This window comes from Bombus fervidus, chromosome 11 (assembly GCF_041682495.2).
Source record: "Bombus fervidus isolate BK054 chromosome 11, iyBomFerv1, whole genome shotgun sequence".
NCBI classification, from domain to species: Eukaryota; Metazoa; Arthropoda; class Insecta; order Hymenoptera; family Apidae; genus Bombus; species Bombus fervidus.
This window is the reverse complement of record NC_091527.1, coordinates 7519426-7540651: the sequence shown is the minus strand read 5'-3', so window position 1 is coordinate 7540651 and position 21226 is coordinate 7519426. Positions and strand designations below refer to the sequence as shown.

Sequence of the window (21226 nt, the reverse complement as noted above, 5' to 3'; positions counted from 1 at the left end):
TCCACGGTTTTGTCACGTCAGCTACTTCGTCTGTCCGCTGTTTCTCTTTGGTCAGGTGCGCGTCTGTCCTCTCCTTTTGTTCTTCCGCTTGCTCACTTTTCTTTCTTTTCTTCGCTACACATCCTCGCTGGTCGCCAGCCACCTTCCACGCAGCCACTCGAACGATAACTTCTTCTGCAGTTCGAGAAATCCGCTTGTTGTCAATACTGGCACGATTTCTGGAAATGATTGACAGCAGGCGAACGAGCGAACGAACGGAAACGTAATTCGGCCAACGGTTCGAATATCACGCCGACGATAATTATGCGCGGCAAGAGCTAGCTGCAGGCTCATAAGCGGCATGTATCGACGAAATTGACCGGGATTATTCGCATATCCCGGCATTTCCAGACCGCGTCCAGATACGAGGATATTCGATCGAACGTGTCCGCGTTCGAGCTTTCGTCGATGATAATTGTCTGGCGTTTCGCTCAGCTCTGCATTGCTCGTTACGACGATTCATTATCGAAGGAACATGGCCGTACGGTCATTCGACGAGAACCAGAGAAACGGTTCGTTCTCGAGGAAGAATTAAACGAAATAGAGTCGCTGCTTCTCCGGATAGAAGGATAGACGAGCGATGGATTAAACGATCGTTTAGCAAGCTGACGCGAGGTTCGGATGAAGGAAGCCGCCAAGGTGGCGGAGAGATACCCGAAAAGCTAAGATCCGATACGAGCCACGAAAGGTGACGGCCAGGCGGGAAGGTGCCAGGACCTCAAGCTGAGAGCATAATGAGCGGCCGGCGAGTAATGAAGACCGCTCAATCTCCTCTCGGAGCCGCGTGCTGTCTCTTCAAAGAACATACTCCCGTTCCCTTAACTCCGATCTCGACCGCTAATCCGTTTAATCTCCGGATAATTAATGACCGTAACGCTTTAATAATTCTTGGCCTCCTGCGGCAAACCTGGTAAGCTACACCGTTTACGTCGAGTCCCGTGAATGCAAGTCGAGCAAGTAACGTGCTACGAACTTCTTCGAATACGAATTAACGTTCGAACGAAACTTGTCATAGCGGTCGACATTAATTTGCATTTTCTCGCAACTACGTACAGAATAGTTAGCTTTCGATGTGTCCTCTACATCTGTTCTATGGCTAAAGAAGCTCGAGTTTTGGATGCAGGTGTTTTCAACGTTTCCTCCGGACACGACGCAAAGGGGACATCGAAGCAGGCCCCTGTCATCGTCCCAGGAAGCCGTTTACCGCTCACAGTTTACACAGGATTTTCGAACGAGACGGCTTTATCCATGTACAAGACGCGTTTACACCGACGCCGCTGTATGGGGACGTGTTTGTAGACGAGGGCCCTGCCTAAATGCACTCCGAAATGTTTGCGCAGACTCTGTTGTGGTCTTTTACGATGAATTTCTGTATATGCAAATACGACAGCCCGCGTGGTAGCCGAATAAACGAGAAGCCCTGCGAGCCTCCTGGAACGAGAGCGTTATTTCCATTCGGCCTGGACGACGCGAAGCCGTTTATTACGAGCCGAATCCGGCACTCTTGTTCGCGTTACGAATCGCTGATTCTTGATCGCTTTCGACGGATAACGAGGATTCGCCGTAGCATTTTAAAGCTAACGCAACTCTTCCTTGGCTATCAAAATGCAGATCGAGAAAACGACGAACAGACGTGTACATGTAAATGAACGATATCCCGATACGTGGAAAGGATACGCTTTGGAAATTTCTCTTAGAATTATTTAAAAGATGCAATAATCAGACAGCGAGGGGAAAAATGCGCCAGCGAACGCAAAGGAACAAGGAGCGTACTGTTAAAACAAAGTACACGTACGTGTAGACCGAAGGAGGTGCGCGTCTTTAACGAGTCGACGTATTTCAACAATACAAATCTGAGGGAGTTAGAGCGAAGCGAATATAGGCATCGGAGCGGATCGAACGAGCCGGCATACCTGACCACCAATTATCTCCGCGTCTCACCCAACTGTTCGCCTCGCTGCCTGTTGTTTTTCGGACGTTTTAACGGACCTCCACGGTCAAACACCGGCCTACGAAGATAATTCAGATATCATCCCTTCGATATATCTGGCAATCCCGGTGAACGAGGATCGACCCGTCGACGGTCGAACGAGGGGATGCCTTAGGGGCTCGCGTGCCAACTGACGTCTCCCAAAGCGGACCAGATTATAAACTGTGGATCGTGGACCAATCCCGAGTGCGAGTAGGTCCGCTGCATCAGTAGCCTCGCTGGAAAAACAAAGAGGGAGGAGCATGGTGCGAGACCGAGTGTGAGATAAACAGGTTTTCCGTACGAAACTGGGAATTCCGAGACGAATTCGGGACGACTGGAGAAAGAGGGCGAACGAGATAAACGCGCGAGAGAGGCAGAAAGCCTCTTTTTCTTACCAGGAGCCTCCGGTCCCAAACCCCGGAGCTACGGCCAAGGGATTAAAGCGTTAAGAGAGTACGCCGATCCCAGTGACGGCGAGGCGCGAAGCCTCGCACGCTCGAATCGATCTTTAGGGATTTCTCCTGCGTGGCAGGGCTCCGGTATCCTCGATCATGGGGACGAGACGGGCTCTCGAACTCGGATTCACCGAGTGGATGGGCTTCTTCACGGCCGATTAAGTAGCGACGCTCGTGTATCGAACGAGTAGGCGAAAAGCTTCGTGGAAATTTCGACGTTGATCGCAGCTTTCGAGTCGACAGATTCTTCTCGCGCGTTTCCCATCCTGATGATTCTTGACGAAAAAATTTGCCAACTGTGGTAGAATGAACGGGAAGAGAAGACACAGAAGGAAAAATTCCGCACTGCGTAAACGCTCGATCGTGGGAGCTCGTTTAAGCGAGGATTTAGTTGCTTGTTAGCTTTCTAAATAACGTGTGGCGAAGGTTTGAGCGAGAAGCGGCGCGCGGTAGGCGTGCAAGAACGATGGTCCAATTAAGGATGTGCTGCCGGTTACTTTCGGTTAATCCGAGTGAAGAGCGATCTCCGGGCCGAAACTCTTAACTTCTAGAAAACTTTCCGGTTTCATCGCCCGGCGAAACTCTACCGCTTCTCCTTCCAGCCGCGAAAGCCACGAATTACCCACGGTCGTTCGGCGTGTACCCGCGGGAGAATCTCCTCGCGACGCCTGGCATCTTTAATTAAACGTAGCTTTAATCGTTACACCTTCGAGTTTCGTTACACAGTTGCGTCCAACGAAGTGCGCGACAATAAACGTTCTTTCGTTGCAAGGACTAGTCTGTGGCTACGGCGGATTCATAATTGGAGTTCTAACGAATAAGACGCGTCTGAATAACACGCATTCATAGAAATCCATTACGCGATCAATTCTAGAAAAACTAAAACTAAACTTTATTCATTGTCGTTGTTCTCTTTTTATTCGATACGACGTCATCGCTTGATTTATTTTTAAGACCTACTACCGATGCGTTGATCGTCAATGTTTAGGACCTTGGTGGACGTATATAAACGTTCACAGGAAACCTCGTCATTGTTGACAACATAGTCTGTACGTTCAATAAAAATACAATCGTGGAAGAATATATTTTCTTATCGCGTAAATTTAGAGCCGTGTGTACGTATATTTCGCTGCTTCGACGTATCAAATTCGGAACGACAATACGTCGCATACGTTCGCTGTAACCGTAGCCGAATAAACCGGGCCTCGAATAAATGCCGACGTTTCAACTTTCTGCCTTCAGACTACCCTAAACTATAATACGTACGTAGTAACAAGGGCCGTAAGTATTGTTGCACGGTCGACCATCGATTAGGCCTCCGGGTACGACGTGCAACTGTGACGAAATTGTCTCGACTCGGTCAACCAGCTTCCCAGAAGACTCGCACATCCGAAAACGGATATGGAGCCAGCAAGTGACTGGCAAGCGTTACGAACTCACAGGAGTGCGGATGCGCGATTTCGTCTCGAAATCCAAAAGCATTGTTCTCCGTGTTCCGGCACCCCGTTGAGGCACTCATCGCGTCCAAAGCTCTCCAAGACGTCCTCCGGACTCTGACTGATGGATTTATGAATTTACGGTCACCCCGATCCACAGGGGGTTAATTGGTGGCAGCGTAAAGCGACCAGGTCGGAATCCAGAGAAGAAGAGGAAAGTGGAGACGCGGTGGTGTATGTGAGTCTCCTTTCGTTTCGCGAGCAACCGGTCCTCGCGATAATTGCCGTCATTTCCTAAGCATCGTCAAGGTCGGTCCTGAAACCGGCTCGCCTTTCATGCCACCATCTCGCGTCGTTTTCCTGGCAGACCTTTCAGCTGGGTCATCGTAACCCTTTAACGACTCGTGATTATGATTCATTAACCGTTTCGTTCTGTTCGAATGGCTTCTCTCGGAGAATTAGATCAGACCGAGGCGAAGTTATAATTGCTCGTCCAACCTTTCGCGATCTGGACATGCCGAGTATGACAGAAGCGTTGTTGTTCGGAGCTCTTCCTGCGAGAGATCGCGCGCGACCCAGTGGGAATATAACGCGGAAAACGGATTTATCGGAGGATTGAAATGCTTGTCGGAGGTTGTTGGCCATTACGAATTCGGAATTAATCGAACGAGTTGAGAACCGTTTGAGAGATCTTCCTTCGAAAGATTGGATAACGAGATGCGTAAGTTTCTCCTCGTTGAAGCGGCGTTCACACCGAACGAATATGAAAGAACCGGTCCTCGTCGAAGTTCGTAGCGTTGGAAACGCGTGGAGAAAAAGCAACGGGGCCGTTTCTAGGTTGCAACGCCTAGCATTTCCATGTCGAGATAAGCTAATGAGACGTACGACGGTTAGAGGTAAACACGCTTCAAGTTTCCATTCCACGTAACGCGACTGCCGTTTCGGCTATTGGACCGCCGATAGCGACGCTCGTTGAAAACCGACTTATCGTCCATTCTGGTCTCGTTTTTTGCTCCTTCGCCTACCTAGCCCCGGGTAAATTTTTTAATTCGTCCGTTTTAGTCACGTGAAACGCTAGAATACTTAGTATACTTAGTATAAATAAAGGCAACAGAGTTACAAGATACCAAGCTCTATGCCCCCAAAAAAAAAGGTTAGATGGAAGAATTCTAGAGAGCATAACGGCAATAGCGTTTCGGAAAATTCAGCGTACGAGCTGGAAATTTTCGGTTACGTCACGTTCACGTCACAGCGTAACTCGAAATCCTGGAAATAAATCCGCCTGTTCATCACGCATCCAGCCCTTTTCAAGCCCGTTTCTCCTTTTTTCAAGAACGAGAACAATGGAAAAGCGAAGGAACGGGTCTAAACGCGAGGCGGTGCATCGCATTTTTCTTGGTATATTTCCCGAGCGCGTGGCAACCGGACGTTTTGAAATTCATCACGAGAGCTACTTCATATAACGCGGCGGAATGAATTATGTCGCGGCGTATCTCGCCGCGGTATCTTCGTTTTTCTCCGGTCGTAATCCTGGCCGGGCGCACGTGCCGCTGAATTCGAGGTTTAAATTCGCGGCGACGTTTCGAGTATGCGACCGCGGAACGTACGAGCTGCCGGCGCGTATCTCGCCGTGAAATAATTTCGCCAACGTCGCACCAAACCTGCGCACGATCGCGTCGCGCGTTCCACGGATATATTAACAGCCACTTTGCGCCGTGCTGATTAACCACCAGTATTCCCAACTTTCCTTTCGACCGTTCGCGAATTAATCATCCGTCACTATCAACTGAATTCTAAGTATCCCGACGCGCTGAAATAGTTTTCGGTCGTCGTATTTCGATTTTAGTCGTCGGGAAAGCGAATTGAAAAACGCGGAGGACAGATTGTTCGGTTCTTGGAGATTGCTTTACGACGAACTGGTGAAAGCGGAGATAGATCGGCGATTCTCCATCGTCGAAGGCAATAAACACGGTAATAAGCAAAGGTCGAGAAATTTCCCTTGGACGTTTGAGTAGAAACCGTTATCAGGCCAAACGAGTGGATAGCGAGCACTGCGAACTCAATGGACAGTCTTCGCGTTTATCGTTGTTCGACTACGTTCGCGCTGCACTCCGCGGACTGACGACCCCTGCCAGCCGAAGGTATACGCAATTTATTCCCGGGCGATAAATCATCGTCCACCTACGTTCGTAATTTCTTTTTGGATCATAAATCAGTTGCGCCTCGGAACCCATACGGAGACGTTCGCGTAACCATCACTGTGCGTGTAGTCACGTTGCGTGTAGGTACGATGCGCGTAGACGCGGCGAGCGAAGAACACGTGGAAGGAACAGCGGATACCGGTGCATCGGTTACACAACCTGTCCGCTTTTTGCCAGCATCGCGAATACTCAGAACGAAGAAAAATCGCAACTGTTTCTCGCGATGACCGTTTATTAACACGTCAACCAGAGGAAATTCATGGAATCTGGCACGCTCTTCTAACGGATCTCATATCGCAGATGTCAGGAAGAGTGAATAGTTTATTTAGCATTTCTAAGCAACAAAATCTACGACGATTCAAGTTACGAACGCTATTACCGATCGAAGAAGATAAAGAAACAATCCCAAGGGGAGATACGATCTTTAGGTAGAATACGATTCTCATCGACGTTGACAAAGGAGTTAAAGAAACCGCTCTGTAAATGACCGGGATGAATTACCAGAGGTATACCGCTCCTAACTCCATTAATATCAATTTTATTGTCGCGATCAGGGTAGCGCGTGCGCGGGTCGTCATGAGTCAGGCTGTTTATAGCGACGATATTTTAATGACCCTTCTCGTCTCCTTCACGAACACGACAAACAGTTGGGTCAGCGTTCCGGTTGACACGGTGCCGCCTTTGAAGATCGAACAGCATCGGGGAAAATCGTTTCGGCGTCGACACGGGTTCGGGACAGCACGGCTCTTTGTACCGGTGCTGTTTAATCTTATCGACGTTCCCGTTATCGTCTTTACACGATCTGGTACGATGTTCGTATCCATTGCTGTGGTAATCGCGTTCAAACGTGAACGTGGAATCGGTCGTAACTCTCCACGACGCGTCCCATGTTTATTTAAAAGCAAGTAACGATCATCGGTGGTAATCGAGAACGTTGATCACCTCGGTCGAGCAAACGCACGCGGTTGAACGCGGAGTTCGTCGACCGATAACGCGTCGATAAGTTTCACGATGAGTTTCGGAAGAAACCGTGGAAAGTCGGTGAAAAGCGCGGTCGAGTCCAACTCAGCGAGTATACATACTTTGTGATTCGTGTTGGGGAGTTTCGTGCTCACCGGCGTTGTTTCGGCTTCCCAGCAACGGCGAAAGAATGTCGTTCGAAGGTATTAGCGCTTTATCGCCGGTTTTTCCGACGAATTTCCGAGAGCAACGAACTTCACGTAGCTCGACGCGGTTATCGCGTGTTTTTGTCGAAAGGTTCCTCTCTCCAGAGATACGACAAGTTCCTCGGTCTATTTGCCCGGCTAGATACACCGGCTATCTCGCGTGTTTTTGAGGAAGGTTAAACAAACTTCTGACGCCCGAAAACCGACGAAGATTACCCGTGTTTGTCGAACGATGCATCATCCCTTGCAAACAGACTGCGCAATCTTCCTTCACTATGAAATCTACTGGTGCGGCCAGCCTGAGAACCGTATTTGTTCGCGTTAAAACTCTTAACCAAAGCATCGATTTCGGTCCGTCTGTCGAGGTACGTTGATAACGTTCGAAAGTTTCCGCTGTCCTGGTCGTTTTCGCTAATTTTCGGAAGAAAAGGAATATTCCGCGAACGATCTCGTATACAAATACGAGCTACCCGCACGAATCGCGCTGTTAACGTTGCCGTGTCGAGAGAAGCATTGTCGTGCCTCGCGAAGCAAGACGAATCCTTCCTTACGACGCAACGTTCCTACCGACGATAAATCGCGGAACAGAGCACGGCAACGACCACTTACGGTACCACGGTTTCCGTCAAGCCGTGTCCACTTTCTCACGGAATGCATTAACGCCTTTGCAGCGACACGCGAAGGCCCGTCGACGAGCATCCACTCGCCGTCACGGTGCACAAGCTCCAGAAGGATGTTTAGCAAACACTCGGAAAATTCGCTGCATCACCTTTCGGCTCGGCGTTCGGCAAACAAGCCTCGGTTGGAGCGCTTCCAGAAAAGCTGTCGCCGCTCGGCGTAGGCGCCGGCGTCCGCCCATCGAGCATCGTCGACGAATAATCTGCTCGAGTCTGGCCCGGCTCCGCGGAATCCGATCGCTATCCGCCTCTACCCGCTCTCCAAAGACCTTATTCGTTTCTTTCGCTTCTTTTTTCCACCGATGACTCTTTCCATCAACGTCTGCGGTTGACGCGCGGCGGTTTAGGTACAGAGAGAAGGCGCGCAACCCTCTGGCAAAACGCGGACCATTTACCAGCGAACAGGTCGATGACGAGTACAATATCGCGAGTAATACGATAACCACAATGGACTATTTCGGCATCAACCTGTTTCGCAAAGCCCGTTTGAAGTTACCGACGCCAGGCGCCGGGGCCACTCTGCTTCCCTTTCGCAATCCATCGGCCCGAACGAAAGGATTTCTAAATACTCGTTGGCGGTATTTGCGGATGTCCGCCGGTAGTCCCCGCTAGGCCTCGAAATACCGCTGCCTGGAAGCATGCAACCACCGTGAGAGGAACGATGAGCGTATGAGGACAGGGGGTGCGATGAGGATAGGGAAAGAGGGAAAGAGAGAGATCGGATGGAAAGGAGGAGCGAACAAACGACGGGACCTTCTCTCACGGGGCGCTTGCAATCCGATCCTCAAAGCCCATCGAGTAAATACGCCTACGCTGGCCAGGCGTAGGGGAGGGGGTTTGGAGAAGGAGCGTTTAATTAATTCCGTCCAATATGCCGGTACACCGCTGGAACATGGTCGGCAATTCCGGCTGCGTTTTCACGATACGTCCGCCTTGTTGCGTTTATATGCGCGTAGGAACGCGTGGTTAAGTGTTTGGTCAAAGCAAGCCGCCGCTCCGGCTCTCTAACCGCGCTCGCACGCTACGAGATGATTAGACATTTGCTTGATGGTTTCCGGAAAACTTGGGATCGCTGGATTAGGCGAGAGCGTTGTACTTTATTCCGTTAAATCGACGTAAATCGCGATTGACAACAACAGGGGGAACGAGTGGTTACGCTAACGACGCGAGTTGGATATTCCGACGACGAGAGCTCGCAGTTCGGTCCTAGGAGGATTGCAGGTGTTCGCGATAGGAGAAACGCTGAGCTGGCCGTGCTCCTGACCCATATCTTACGCGTGAGTTCCGTTCCTCTTTCACACGCCACGCTATGCTCGCTATCTCGTTGTCAGTGTTACGATAAGCTACAGATGTTTCGTCAAAGAAACTTCTGATCCTCCCAAATCCTTCGCGAAAGCCTACGCGAACCCGAACTAGTAAGAGAGCTTACAGTGTCGCGCGGTTAATCGAAACGCGATAGACGTTAAATAGAGACTCTTGGAAAGAACAGACAGTAAAATCATCTGTATAGTCTCGAGCTAAATGCTCGCCAGTGCAAACAGCAACAACGCGCGTCACTTAACTCGACGACTTTGTTTCGTTGCAGCCCCCGCGGAATTACCCCGACACGGAGAGTCCTGTCATTGAACCCGGTGAGCGGCTCGTCGGCGCATTGTGTCAGCTCGTCGACACGAAACAACCCCCGTGAAGGCAGCACGGGACGGTGGAGGGCACCACGGTGCAGGCTCGTAGCAAAGGGCGTACCACGTAAAACCACGGAGAGAAGCTGGACTCGTTGCGTGCACCCTCCTGCCTGCGTGGTGCAGCTTCTTTTTTTCCAGGCCGAGTCACCGTTGTGTTCACGCTGTAAAAGGACGACACCGGTTTCCATCCTTGTCCGGTGTAGCATCGCCACTCCACCCCTTGGCGATCTCGCTTTCACCCTCGTGAAAGGAGTCTGCCACGCAGAATACGAAGAAAGAAGAGTCGCGGCCCGAAGGAGTGGGGGGTTGGTAGCGCAACGCGACGAGAGTAGGGAGACCAGGCATCGGATGGGGGTAGCTGGCAACGTGGTAGAGGAAGCTTTCGGTGGGAACGGTGGGGGCAGAAACGAAACGAAGCCTCCGAGCGGTCGGGCGAAACGGCGAGCAACAGTGTGCCGCGCGCCGCTGACAAGCGAGCGTAGTCGTTGAGAATTTAGTGCGAGAGGTAGCGCGAGAGATAGCGCGTGTCTTGACGAGTTGGAAGGTGTTGCAGGGTTGTGAGACTGGCGTGCAGGAACGTTTCGTGTTCGGTCACGCGGGTGCGTTCGAGCTTCCATGAACACATGTTCCGCAGCAACGTCGGAAGCGCAAGGGGACAGCTGACACCGGAGGATACGAGCTCGATCGTGCCCGTGGAAGTCTTCGACTTGTGCGAAACGGTGTGAGGTTTCCTATGGTGGGTTCCGTGCGTATGCATACTCGACGTGTCTACGAGTGAGAGAAGGGAATGATCGACAGTGCGAGGAATAGTAGTGTAACGTTGTCGACGACGGTGGTTCCGGTTCATCATCGTGTTCGTTGACAGCGTATGGCTCGCGATCGCTCGACCCCGTTGCTTCGTCTACCGTGCAGATCCGTAACGACTCTTCGGCACAAAGAGCCGCCGTTCGGTAACTTTTCCGCAAACGGAACGAGCGCACGATCGACGAGCAGGAACGGTCGTCGACGGATTTCGAGGAAAGTGATCGTTGCCGTTGAGACACGCTTACGGTGCTTCAGTGATTCGTGAGAGCAAGCGACAGAGTGATCGAAATTGGCGCACCGGATATATCATTTTGCGAGTAAAGAAAGATCGTTGTGTTTGCTGTGATACGAGTGGTGCGCGGGGAAGCAAGCTACGAGAAGAAGGGTGTCCGTATTTTCGAAGGAAATGCGCTGCTAGCAAATCGGCAAGGTGTCGCCCGAATTTTTGAGGTAGGCATCCTTCTCATTATTGCTCTTTGCAAGCTCGAAATAATAGCTGGTAAAAGCGACGACAGAATATGAGAACGGACGGGGCTACAATTATTCGTGAAAACGTGCGTGAGTGGTACGGTAATTGCGTCGGGAAATGGACCGTATCGTCGAGGTTGAAAGCCTGTTACACTGAAAACGTAGGTTTCCGAGGTGCGTGCAAATTACGATCGGTGTATATCGCGTCGGCACGTGGACCTCGACCGATACAGAGACCGCAAAGTTGCCACCGTTCCGTGAGATTTTTCTCCCGCAAGAGGATTACCCTGGATACCATTCTAAAAACCGGCTGTTCCGCCGGATATCATCCCGATCGTAAAAGCCTTACGATCGTGTTGGAGCACGAAATGGCAATAGTCGTTCGATAAATCGATTTTGGATTCGCAAGCGTCCGTCGGATTCGCTGGATGTGAAAATTTTCGAATTTATCCATCGTCGGGATCATGGCGCGTTACGCAACGAGTACTTTATTTCAATTTAAAACGCTTCCATGCGAGCGTCTTTCTTTTAACGATTGCGTCACAGCGACGCGGAGTTTCGTTACCGTTCGCGAATTCGACGAGTTCCCAGCGCGAGCGTGGTATCTCGCTTGGATTCGGAGGACCGACATTTTTCTGCGGTTAACGTAAAACGATATCTCTGCGAGCTGCGGATCCAATTCAACGTGAGACGCGCGCGGACGATGGCGCATGAAAGGAAAAACGAGCGAAACGGTGAAAAGAGAGGCGGAAAGGTGGAGGATATAGAGAAAAATTCCGCGAGCGCGTGTCTCGTGGGTGGCAGAGAAAGGCAGAACTTAATGCAGCGAGCAAACAAATAAAGCATCTCCGACGAGGATTGAATAGAGTCGACGTGCCACGGAGATCGATATTCGCGACTCGCAGCGAAACGTCGAGCGAGATTAACACAGGCTACCGCGGAAATACGCGTCGACGGTCCCGCGCACTCTTTCGCGCTTTTTCGCCGTCCTCTTCTCTTTCTTTTTTTTTTTTTTTTTCGTTTTTGTTCCTTCTCCGACGAATTAAATCGACACCGTCGTCGGTTCGGTTCAGTTCGGCTCTGCTTGTTCGGCCTTTTCAATGACGAGGGCTCGTGTTCGTTCACCTGTTGGTTAATTTCCATCGAATCACGGGTATGTTTACTCTCGATTACCCAGCGTAATGGAGAATTTTCATCGCGATAATTAAGCGAATCCAGGGGCCAGGCAGCGCCGGAAATGCGCTCGTTCCATTTGCGAAATTACCGGAACCGTGACTGTCGGAACGAAGCAGCAGTATCGTGATACTTTTCGGACTGGCAACCGTTAAAACGTGCTCGCCGGTACGCTCGAAGAGGAACGTTTCCGCCGCGATACGATTTAAACGAGTTACGACGAACGACGCGAGTTGCTCTCTATGTGCACGAGGTCATGCCACCGAACGAACGGAGATGAAATTAGAAATAATCTCGAGACTCCCACGAACTCGGTCAGGATCGGGTGGTGTAGCGAGCGCGCCTGTCGCTGACAGTTATTAGGAACTTATGGGGCGAGAGTTCACGGTGAAAATTCGAGCCAGACCAGCACCGGGGGAGTTCGTTTTCTGTTCGAGACGCGGCACGGTTTATTTTGACTGCGCACCAAACCGCGTCTCGACCCTCTGCGAACGTCACTTTTTCTCCCCATCACTTTGCGCCCGTTCCTTCTTCGAATTTCGATCGTTCCTTTTTGCGCGTATGTCTTTTTCGAAAACGATCACGCGTCGATAATTAAAGGCAGAAAGAAAACTGTATGCGTATGTATCGTGAAAATCGTTCTAACGTTGCAAAGCTTAAATATTGATGGACATCAATGGGTCTCTAATTGCAGACAGGGTAGCTCGATTGGAATCAGATTTCTAAAGGCGATCGCAGTTGGAAAAGTTGCTGGTTCGTATATACATACAGTAGAACAGACGATACCGCGTCAGCCAAAATCGAGCTGGAAATATAAACTCGTTTGTGTTCGTTGCAAAGCATCGTGTAGCGCGTTAACACTAGAACTACCGATAGTTAACAGGAAACTATTTCAACCAAAACCAGTCAAAATGGTTTGGTCCTTAAAAAATACGTAATAATAGAATATTTGAATATTTATTGATTTATTAGTTTCTTACAGAAGGAATTCCATGTTATGTAGTACATTTTCAGCATTATTAATCCATCTGGAATCCCCAAACGAGGGTTCACACATTTATAAAATTGTAGAACCAGTCATTTCGTCTGCTGTGGTATTTCTAGTGATAGCATCTAGCGATCTAACGATCAGTCCGGAATTTTTCTGATAACTGATATCGTAGTATCGAATGATTCGCGGTAAAAATTTAAAAAACACGTGGGAAATTGTACAAAACGAGGAAACTGTTCAATCGGGCTTCGATGAACAGATCGCAAGACCTTTTGCACTTTGCAAAGTACATATCATTTTGACTGATACTGGTATAAATAGCTTTGATACAAAATTATTTTCAGTTTGAATACACAAAAAACAAAATAAAATTCATTGTATCATTCTTTTAGTTATCGTTGCGAAAGTCATGACATCACTGCGGAAAAAAAAATAACATGAAGTAGGAATTTTAAAATAAAATTATGAAATCAGTCAATTTGGTGTGGTAGTTCTAGCGTTAATCCGAGAGAGACGAGCTCGATGACCGCTCCAGCATCTAAATCTCTCCGCCTTCGTTTCCCTGGCAAAATCGTGGGAAAGTTTCCGTTGCTTGGCGGAGAGAAGGCGCGTCATAATCGAGCGTCAAATTCGTTGAATAAATCCACGGTTGCGCGTAAATATTCCACGATGAACTCCGCTCGAAAAGACGAGCTGGTCGCGCTCTTGGCAGTGGATAGTCTACGGGATGAGCGGCAGATGGAAGCACATCACAGCCGGTGTACCATCGAGCCACGCGGGTCGACTTTTCGCCCAGAGCCACATGTTCTCCTCGATGACGCAAACAAGAAATACCGAAATACCCACGGCGATAGTCGTTATCGCTAAGTAACGTTTGAATTGTTCTTTTTCCCGATAATGTTAATTGTCATTGAAACTCGTCGGTCTGACACGTCACGCAGGAATGTTAATGTTTTCTCGTTTCTAGAGCAAATACCTAGCTAGATAACGGTTGGAAACTAAACGACTCAATTGACAACGCGAGGGAACGAACAGCGCTGCCCGAGTCTGCTGGAATTCCTCGTTTTCGATGATTCGGTAGAACAGCGTTGGTAAAAAATGCGAGACGTTAACGAGCCAGCAGTTAAAGTCTGATAAACCGACGTTCCAATTGCTAAACACTGCAACGAAGGTTCTCCGATCGTAAACTTTTCAAGCGAAATCTTGCAGGGGTTAGCGAACCGGCATGCAACGCTCAGACGCCGGCGACACCTGCTCCCGCACCCTCGTGTCACCGAATACCTGATTAGCGGGGGAGGACTCTCTGGAAGTCGGTACCCTTGCCGGAGGGTCTCGGTTTAATAAAGCACCGCGCCGGTGAGAAACGCGAAACACGTGCGTGCAAAAGTTCTCCCCATGGAGCGTGTAACGACGTTCCACGGCCGAAAGAGGAAGGAAGGAAGGATGGAAGAAAGTTACGAGGGTGGTTACGAGGACGCACGAGTGGAGGAGGGTGGCCGAGAGTAGTTTTAGATGTCCCGTTGCCTTCCCTTCTATCGCGATGCTTTACTCGCAAGGGGCGAGGCGAACGAGCCGCGGAGCACGCTCGAATTTTCCAGCGGTGAAATTATACCGATAGATCCGCGTCAAATGGAAATACGATGGCGTTGGTTCGCGGGGCGCAATATCGGTAATGGGGCCAACGGTTTAACGACGGAGTTTGGCGAAAGTGGCCCGGGGTACGCCGTACTCCCTGGTCGCTCGCTAAACTTCGATATTGGAAAATTGAGTTAACTTATGCCAGAGTAGAACGATTTTCTCCCGTTACCGTGTACGGCTATGATTTTCAGCCGTTCGCCCTCTAAATTCGTTTCGCCGGATTCGTTTGATCGCGAGCGCTAAACGATATATCCACGACGACGCGGAATGAAGCCTGCAATCGAGAAGGAAACGAAACGAAACGAGAGAGGTGGGAACCGACGACCCTCGTCGTATTTCGCTGCTTCGTACAACCGCTGACCGAAGAGGGTGCGAACTTTGTTTCTATGGCCCGCGAACAGGGGAGTTTCGCGACAGTTTCGAGGGCTGCGAGTTTCTGGGAGGCTGAACACCGGCGTTCCACGCTGGCGACACTCGTGACGAGAGTATCGATGCCGGTTGAGAGACGGGATGATCCTGCGAGATTGCCGACTGTCATTTTAACCCCCATCGCGCACTCTCTTCTGTCTTCGCGTGTCTACAAACACTCTCTGTCGCTGTATCATCGGCAAATCGATGGCGACTCGTCAAACTACAAATATTTAAAGAGCACTCGACGCGCGGAATCGTCCACGACTGCGCGTAATGCGTTTCATAAATTTATTCCGAAACTCGAGCGATCGATATCGATGATCTCGATGCGATCTCGCGGGAGAGAACGAACGATCGCTGCACTCCGCGGTGGAGATTCCTATCGATTTCTTGTTCCACGCCTTTTACACCGAGTCGGTCGAAGACGATACGAAGAAAGAAATCGAGCTGGTATTAAATCGCGAAGACTTATAGGACACCGTGACAAACGTCGTTTACACGCGCTTTATTTACGACTCGCGTCGTCTACTTGCGAATTCGCGCGAACGCGGATCGTTACGAGGGAAAATTATAGCGCGTAGGCGGCCCGCGTATTTCCCGATGGCCACAGATTTACGGATCGTTAAGTCTTACGAATTTACACGTTTCTTTCCCCCTGACCGCTATTTGCGGCCATGCCCAGATTTTATTGTACGTTGGGCGCCTACGCTCGCGCTTACGTTCTTGCTCGTTCACAGGCGCCGCTATCGATCTATCTCGTCGAGGATCGATGATATTTCTTATCTTCGAATACTGACAGACGGTATAATAAATAGCAGGTATAGTTCTTTCTTCCTAGCTACGTACATGATTCAGAATATAATAGAATCCGTCCATTTTGAGATAAGCGGGAATCTTGGGTTTTTATTGTTTTTACTGCCACGAACTCGAAGAGGAAAATTTCCAAGACGGAAAAGAAGAGTCGACGCGGCGGAACGATCCTCGGGTACAAAGGAATCCAATGAAAAATTGCCTGGATGAGTTCGAAATATCCCATCGTCTGCAATTCGATGGGGTTGAAAGCGGAAGGTGAGGTATCCAAGAGAACGTACGATTTTCCTGGATATCCTTCGCCTCGATTCGACGTCGGGTAACGTGTCTGGAAAAGGAGAGACGTTTGGTGGAACAAAGGGAAAAACTGTGCGTGAGACGGTACGCATCGCGGCAATGCGTAACTCCGACGGATCTTGGGAAATGTTACGAAAGAGAGAAATCACCCGCCAGGGAATAACGGTGGGCGCAGAGGTTATTTCTGGATCGCGGAAAACTTTTAATAGCTTTCTGATAGCTTATTGGCCTTATAAATACTTCGGTACCTCGCGTCCTATCCGACTGTCGGCTCTTCTTCTCCTCGATTCGATGCTACTTTTTTCTCATCTCGTCCTCCATTGTATGTCCACCTCTGCCCCAAGGAGACCTAAATCCTGAAGAAACTTGGATCCCCCGCAGAAGAAATTGTCGCCATTATTTATTTATTAGACGGGGCAGATCGCGCGCGATGCACCGCAGGTATTACACGCGTCTAGGAAGTAGAGCGGTGAAATATTACACGCCAGACACGCTCCTCGCAGTCAGGGTCGCTTTAAGCCTTTTCACGCGGCAGGTAATTTCGCGTCCGCACCTATTCAACCTCCTACCCTGTCGTAATCTCGTAAAAAGATTACGATCTTCTAACGGAGAATTAATGCCGGGGGAGAGAACGACGGAAGCGTTCCATCAAGAAGAACGAGGCATAAAGGTTGATTAGTTATTCGATTAGAGGAATTATCGGTGTTTCTGCCTTTCAACCGGTAGTTCCTCGGTACAAAAGTTGCCTCAGCTTGGCAACTTTCCCAACGACGGTTTCTCCCTTCTCTCTTTTCCTCTTAAAAGAGACACAATCCCACGAAACAGTGACAATAAATTAAAAAAAAAAAAAAAAAAAAAGCAAGGAAGGAAAAGAAAGGAAAAATAGTGCAGGTCAGGCCAGACAGAAACGAACCGGAGGATCATCGAGAGCAGCCGGTGTCGCGCGGCCATTCAAGGGCGGAATTATTAAATTCGTCGGTGTCCCCTAATTAAAAGCGAACCACGGCCGATTCGGAATCGCACGAAAGTTAGGCGGACAGCAGCGAGTGGAAAGAGCAAGAGACAAAGAGAGAAAAAGAGAAGAAGCAGAGAAAGGGTTGGTCGTTGCACGCGCGCTGCCATCGCAGAAATAATCGAGTGCTGCGGGCGTAGCCGCGCCCTTCGCTCGACCCTTCGTTTCGTAAGCGCACCGCCACCCTTCCTGCCGTCCGCGTCCACCTATAAATAACGTCCCTTACGCACGTTGCAGCAATTTTCTCGCGGAGATACTGCCGGAAACGATCCCGGCTGCATGCATAATCATAATGAGCGGGGCCCGGGCGAAAATTCGGTTGGAATAATTGCGCGTCCGGGCCGGTGCACAAGGAACGCGACTGCCTCGTTATCAGATGATACGAAAAATGCTCTCGTGCGAGAGTCTGCCCTCTCGCAACTCGCTAATAGGCATTGTCAGGAGCTGTTCGTGCGGTTAAACATGGCCTCGGTACGCTGGAATCGCGCACTGCCTCGGTTCTAGCTTCGAAATCGCGGCAGAGTCGCGGTTAGACACGAGCAAAAACCGTCAGTGGAAAGTTGAACGTTCCGCGCTGGTAGTCGCGCGTTAACGCGCACTGGTAAATGGACAGAAAATGTGGAATTCGCGCGACAGGCGTTCCAGGCGTGGATCGATACGATTTTCGTTTATAGCGCGATAAATATTTATTACACGCCAGGTGTAGTTCGCTATGGGAACGTTTTGCGAGGACATAAAACGAACCTTACAGCGTGTTGTTCGAGCTTTTTGTAGCGCCTCGTGGCGTAGCCAGCCTCTAGTCGCTAAATAATAATTTTCGCGCGGATTAACTTCTTCGCTTGTTACCACAAGTACTGTATGTCTTGGCGTCGCACTCGTTCTTGCCAGTCTTGAAAAGTACCTACTCGTTGGACTTGTCCCAGTCGTTCCATCTTAATTTCCACTCATTATACCAGCCCGACCTCGTTCGATCAAAATAAAGCCACTTAAGGTGCAAATTCATCAGCCATTATGGGCGATCGCATTATCATACGCGCGACGAGGCTCCTTGGCGACACAGAATGTCGCGCAAGATAATAAGCCGGTACACGGTCGCGTCGACGCGAAGGGGTTTCATCGTTGGCAACTTGCTCTCGGCAATTATCGCCAATTTCAACCATACCAGTCGCGCGCCAAGGAACACCTATTCCGATCTTTATTCGCGTGGTACAGCAAGCATCTCGCGAACGTTCAGCCTCCGCGAGTCGCGTTGTTCGGTGTGGTCCGACCAGTTGAAGCCGGTAATCGGCGATCCTCGTATAAACGAGCCGCGAGAAAGAAGGGAAGAAAGAAGGAGACGCGCGTCGGTACAACGCCGCTGGGCCACGGGGAAGGGAAGATTAACATAGAGATGAGGTCGTCTTGAGTCTTTTCCGCGTGAGTTATGTTCCCGTGACCGTGCACCATGGCTACATGCGCAAGTCTGCTCTTTCTTTCTCCCTTTCCCGTGCGTGCATGACGTAGCAGAATTACGTTGCATTAAACATTGCGTCATAGAACACCGGAGCTCCTTTTATCGTCGTCGACTAAGAAGAAGCGCTCCGGGGGATGATATGTTTCGCTCGTTTCTCGCCAGCAACGCCAGACGTACCGATAACTCGGTTACCGTCCTCCGGGATTAATTGCCACTCCGGATTAGCTCCGCCGGCGAGTGAAGAAAAGAATCGTTGAAACGTAACCATACTACGCGCTGAATTGGAGCGAGTCGCGAGCTCCTCGAACGATTTCACGGGACTGGGATTCGCGGAGCAAGTCGGTGGAAATTTTCCATCGGTCGAGCAGAGTTTCGAAAGAGTCGCCAAGAATGGTAAATCGGGACCGCGTGCCTCGAAGCTCGACGAAATGGATCTTCAGCGTGGGTCGAGTACGCCACGCGTCGTTCGCGAGGATAACAATTGATGGCAGTCTCTGGACGCGAGAGAAAGCGGACAAATTGGGAACGCTGTGGGTGGAGAATATCGTTCAAAAACGTTCAGCTTTGGCCTTTATGGTCTCTCCGATGATATTCCGAATCCGTGGCTCTTTGTGCCGTCGAGAAGATAAGGAATACTTTTAAACCCGTAAGTGTTCTCATGACAGAGAGAAAAGCGTATATAGATGGCTGAACGAGACGATAAAGTCGACACCATCGTTGGCATTAGCGGCGTGCCGGCTGTTTGCAAACAGCAATAATCATCTTTGTGACGTGTATCGGGTGCAGCTAGGGATTGGGTGCATCAGGAACAGGGAATGCGTGCGTTGGTAGAGTTTGTATCACTTAACCACTGGGGATGGATACGGGGCTCGGTAAGCGAAGCTAATGCTGAAATAATGCGACACTGGTCGGTGTTCGCCGTGCGTATGCCAACCGAAAACGCAAATGCCAGTCCCCTGTCGACAGACTGCACGCCTACGCGAGCCGATTTCCGATCGTGCGCTTCGACGTTTCCACAGCGTTAGGCCAACGCACCGTATACGTTTCACGTTCTTTATTCACAATATCAACGGCAGCCGTGCTAACTCGTACGACGATTTAGTTACTTTATTGTTTGCAATTAAACGTTTGCTTGTTTTTGCTTTTAACCACCGACAGGAAATTATTCGTTCGTCGCTCTATACAGAAGAAACGTTAGGCGTTCTATCGCTTTCTCTTTCCTACCTTTTCCATTCTCGTTCGTTAACGAGCGTATTTGCGCAATTACCACGCAGACCAAACGCACTTGCAAACCGTTGTTTCGCTGGAGAACATCGAACGAGATTAACGCCGTTTCTGCGGTTCTCGGAGCAAAAAGTATTGGATTCCTGACCGCTGTAATTGTCTGTTGGAGCAGACATAAGCGAAGGAAGAAACGCGTCACTGAAACCGTACTTTACGCTCCAAGGTCCGCTCTCGTACATTTTTTTTTCCATTGCCTGCAGCTTATAGTAGTCGCGATGAACTTTGAAGCTCGTCGAATCGACGTTGCTCGTAAATGTTTCAAAGTTCTCTGCTCTCTCCGCTGGTAACGATGGATGCAGCGATGAAACGAAATACCGTGCCGGAGCCGGAGAGCGCAACGATAATAATTAACGCCCAAAGTTTCTGGCGTCGAATCGCGCGTCAAAATCTCGAGACGTTCCAAATTAATCTCGTCTACTTTCGCCGTCCCTGGGGAAACCGTTTCTCTCCCCCCCCTCTCTCTCTCTCTCTGCTTCTTTCCTTCTTCCTTTTTTCACCAAAACTTGTTCGCCAAGAGCTAAATTATGGATCAATGAACGCGCAGGCATTTGTCTTTTCCATAGCCTCCTTTTTAAACGATTATACGAAAATTTTGGTAGTTAACAATCTCGAAAATAAATTAACGCAATTTCCGCAACGTTGCAAGATTGTATTTGATTCACAGTAATTGGTTATTTAAGCGATTGCTAGAACTCATTATCATGGGAATGAGCCGATACCGTTTCATTCCCCAAACATTTTTATGTCGTCTATAAATTTCCAATCGAGTCCCTGTTTCGTCGTTGAATTTTAACGATCGATTTTCTGAATCTTCCAAGATGCTTCGCGTTTAATCGATCATGGCGATTCGTTTCGTAAATGAAAGCTGTTCGTTGCCCAACGAAGTACGTTAAACGAAGCCACGGTCGACTATAAATACGAGTCACGGCGACATTCGTTTCGGGAAAATGGTGAACGCGGTGAATTTCGGTGCAAGGGCGGCAACGTTATGAAATTTCGCGCGACGCGGTTCACGAAATCTCGCCCCGTCCCACCGAATGTCCGCTATTTCGTATCGCAACCGCCGTTCTTTTTCCACGTTACGGTTTCAGTCCCGTCACACAGCGAATATATTTTCCTGCGTGTCGCTCACCAACGCGTAAGGTTCGTCGGATTTTCATAATGAAATTACCATGCGTGTCAGTGGTGCGAAGACACGGTTTTACGTGCTCGTTTTGGGCCATGGCCAAGAGCATGCGGCAAAAGTCACTCAATTCT

At 49.7% G+C, this 21226-nt stretch overlaps 1 protein-coding gene across 4 annotated transcripts in view; it reads left to right on the top strand.

The window, feature by feature from the left end:
* Positions 1-21226, top strand: part of Pxb (putative Hedgehog signaling attenuator pxb) — a 229434-nt gene that overhangs the window by 147723 nt on the left and 60485 nt on the right. For 3 of the 4 annotated variants that reach the window (XM_072012975.1, XM_072012974.1, XM_072012976.1), the window contains one exon: positions 9532-10882. The exons of the other annotated variant lie outside the window; for it this stretch is intronic. The gene's annotated coding sequence lies outside the window, so the exon portion shown is untranslated. The remainder of the gene's footprint in view (positions 1-9531; positions 10883-21226) is intronic. 4 annotated transcript variants of the gene reach the window in all.